Raw genomic sequence first — 3,913 nt, forward strand, 5'->3', positions numbered from 1 at the left:
CCCCCCGCCTTTTCTGCCTTCTCTATCCCGCCTGTACAGCCTATAGCCCCTAATGTTAACTGCCCAGTCATGGGATGAGTCCCACCATGTCTCTGTTAACCCTACGACATCTGGATTTGAACTAGCTATTCTGAGGGCGAGTTCCTCCTGTTTGTTCCCCATGCTACGAGCATTGGTGTACAGGCATTTAAGGCCTTGCAAGACTGTGTGCCCCCCCACCCCCTGATTAGCCAGACCATCAGGACCCCTGTTACTTACCTTTGCACCCCTTGCCCTGATGGCGTCTCCTCGTCTTCCTGCAGCCCCCTCCCCCGGCGAGTCTAGTTTAAAGCTCGCCGTACGAGATCAGCCAACCTGGAAGAGAAGACACGCTTGCCATTAGGGGAGAGATGAAGCCCATCCCGCCCCAGCAATCCCCCCTCCCGAAAGCATGGGTCGTTGTCAAGGAACCCAAGGCCTGCCCAGCGGCACCAGCTGCGTAAGAGCTGGTTGACCTCACCAATGCAGGCCCCGTGCCTCTGTCCCCGCCCCCTCACCAGTAAAAAACATTTACCCAATGTTTTACTTGGGTAAAACATTTTCAGAATTGAATTTATGCCATTTAGAGTTGGGATAGGGGGGAGAGGGTTGACTTTGTTATGAACTCAAGCACTTAAAATGTATATATACTCTTGAACATGTATTTCACAGTCAGGCAATGTGTCTGCCTCACTTATAATGTAGCTCTTCTGCCTCCTTAAAATTGCAGATACTTTGGGATTTTAAGTCTTATTTTAATTATGCTTCATGGTAACCATACTAGCTCTTTTTTTGGCAGGCTTCAAAATCTAGTATTCATAAACTGAAAGTGATTGAGAATGACTTCATTACAGATAATCATGATGGTCAAAGTGTAAAGACAGTAAGTTTGCAAAATAAATTGCCATAAAAATGTCAGTGCATTATATCTTAAGTCTTTGAATTTGGGTCAACTAATGAGTCCAAAAATGTGGTTTGGTTTATTTTAGGCTTTTTATATTTAAGGTCTTTCAAGCAGTTAACTTCATTGCTGGAGGCCTGGCAAATCAAGTTATCAGTCCAAAATCATTGGCCTTCAGTTTTCACAAGTATGTTACTTCATTCTGGCAATGTAATTCTACCTTGGAAAACCTTTTAAATGTTTAAGAACATCCCGCTATTTACAAGGTCCGCAAACATTTACGAATCTCAGAAAACCCATGAGGTAGGTAAATAGCCCCTGGACAGACAGGGCATTGACAGTGTGTTGCCAGTAGGTCCAGGGAAATGATTATTCCCCTCTATTCAGCACTGGTGAGGCTACATCTGGAGTACTGTGTTCAGTTTTGGGCCCCCCACTACAGAAAGGATGTGGACAAAGTGGAGAGAGTCCAGTGGAGTGCAACAAAAATGGTGGGTCTGGGGGACATGACTTATGAGGAGAGGCTGAGGGAACTGTGTTTATTTAATCTAAAGATGAGAAGACTGAGTGGGGATTTAATTGCAGCCTTCAACTACCTGAACGAGGGTTCGAAAGAGGATGGATGGAGCTAGGCTGTTCTCAGTGGTGGCAGATGACAGAACAAGGAGCAATGGTCTTAAGTTGCAACAAGGGAAGTTTAGGTTAGATATTGGGAAGAATTTTCTCACTAGGAGTGTAATAAAACACTGGAACAGGTTACCCAGAGAGGTGGTGGAAGCTCCATCCTTGGCGGTTTTCAAGACAGGGTTAGACAAAGCTTTGACTAGGATGATCTAGTTGTGGCTGGTCCTGCTTTGAGCAGGGGCTTGGACTAGATTACTTCCTGAGGTCCCTTCCAACCCTCATTTTCTATGATTAAAACTCTCCAAAGATTGTTGGCATGATTTTCAGATGTATTGGGCATCACCCACTCTAGCTGAAGTCAAAGAAAGTTGTGAATACTCCACCCCTTGACATCTTGTACCAAAATAACTCAATTATCATACTCAAAATTTGAATACATTCTGGCATAGATGCCATAACTGCCCAATATCACCAGAAAGAACTGGCAGAGTTGCTGTTAGAACTCAGAAGCCTGTGGCTCCCACCCTCTGCTTTTTCTTCTACAATCTGTGGACCCAGTTTTATTAAGAAGTGCCTCTAAAACTGTTTTTTTTTTATGTTACGGAGATACATACCCATCTTGGAATTGATATTTGATGTCAGTTATCCTCATTATATTTGAATATCTGAATAGCTAGCCCTAATTTTGGAATATAAGGTATGCCTACACCTCTTCTGTAGCAATCCTGAGACCACCTCTGAGAAACCAGCCCAACCCAATCTCCTGTTCTGCACATGCTGCTTGCATAAAATACAGTCTGGTTGCATTTTTGGAACTTGCCCAGGGTGGCTCTCAGATTCTCTGCCTGGGGTGTGCTTCCAGGACTGCTCTAACAGCAACCACATGCATTTTTTTTTCAGTATGTGGTATATGAGGAGTGGGGGTGAGTGGGTAAAGATTATTTCTTGGCAGCTGTCATAGGATCACCTCTGTGGCTGTGAGCATTTGACTGCACCCAACACTCTCGTTGTCTTAAATGGGAATTTTGGTTAGCCAAAAATTCAGAATCTGGCCCCTAGTTTCACAGCTGATCCTACTGCTCTGCTCTAGCATCTATGGTGCAAGGCTGAACATTTGACATATCAGCATTCCACTGAAATAACATGGAGTACTAGGGAAGGCAGCTGGTATATCAAGCAACACTCATTCTGGAATATTAATGTAGTGGCTATGGGATTAATAACATTGTTGGAGAGGCGTGCTGCAAGTACGTATGTGTGTTAACATTCCAATGGCTTTCCAAAACGGTGGCTGGAAAACCACCATTTGTCTTTCCTGTCTTCCTTTAGTCCACTGTTTAGCCCATTTTTTGGCACTAAAAATCCTAACATTGTTGGTGGGGGAAGGGGTACTTTGTGCCTGTGGTGCGAAGAAGGGGCTGGATGGATGTTGTGGTCTCTTTGAAAAAATGTTTATCATATGGTTGCCTGCAACCACAGAGGACTAAATGACCCAGAAGGTCCCTTCCAGTCCTGTACCTTATGGTAGTTACTTTCAGGAAACTGTTATGCCCAATCTGATGAAAATATTGACGTATTGATTTTTTTTTTTTCATATAGCTGTCCCATTGTTTTGGGTAGTTAAGGAATATTCAGTGTGATGCATCATAAAATGATCAAGTAGACTCCAGTAGAATGGAGTACATTCTAAAATATGTAGGGTGACCATATTTCCCGAGTCTCAAAATGAGACATTCTGTTTCATCAGCTCTCTGGCACACTCAGTTGTCTCCAAGCTCTGGTCTCAGCTGAGTGTGCTCTAGAGTATGTATTTGGGGGAATGCAGAGTACTGGACAGAGGATTGTGTCTGTGTGTGCATGTGTATGTGTATATGTGAAAGCACACAAAGACCAACAGACTTTCCATATGTCTGAAGAAGGGCATTTGTGCCCGAAAGCTTGCAAAGAACACTTTTTTCCAACTATTTAGTTGGTCTAATAAAAGATATCGCATCTACCCAAAGAACCTTGTCTGTATATGTGAAACAGTGCATATTTTGTTGGGGCAGTCCCTCATTAAACACCTGTCTGCAACATCCCACTGAAAATGGTACAGAAGTGTTTGAACAAAAGAGACGGGTGTTTAGACCAGGACTGTCCCAGTGAAAAGAGGAAATAGTCACCCTAAAACTATGTATTTTACCGTAAGCAGTGTTGCAATATGCCTTAACTTGGATTTACAAATGGACAGGAGGATGTAAGGATCTCTCCTTGCTCACACTATTCATATCTTGCAGAAGAACTATGCAGGGAAGCAATTCCACAACTTAGGAGATAGAAAGATTTCTCCTTCTTACTGTCCTCAGGGGAGCAAGTACAAAATAGTAGCTG

The 3,913-nt window shown here is 43.4% G+C and overlaps 1 protein-coding gene across 1 annotated transcript in view; it reads left to right on the forward strand.

The window, feature by feature from the left end:
• TMEM182 (transmembrane protein 182) overlaps positions 1 to 3,913 on the forward strand; it is a gene marked incomplete at its 3' end in the record, with an annotated part of 46,210 nt that overhangs the window by 41,829 nt on the left and 468 nt on the right. The window lies entirely within an intron of this gene.

Source organism: Alligator sinensis, unplaced genomic scaffold (assembly GCF_000455745.1).
Source record: "Alligator sinensis unplaced genomic scaffold, ASM45574v1 scaffold680_1, whole genome shotgun sequence".
NCBI classification, from domain to species: Eukaryota; Metazoa; Chordata; order Crocodylia; family Alligatoridae; genus Alligator; species Alligator sinensis.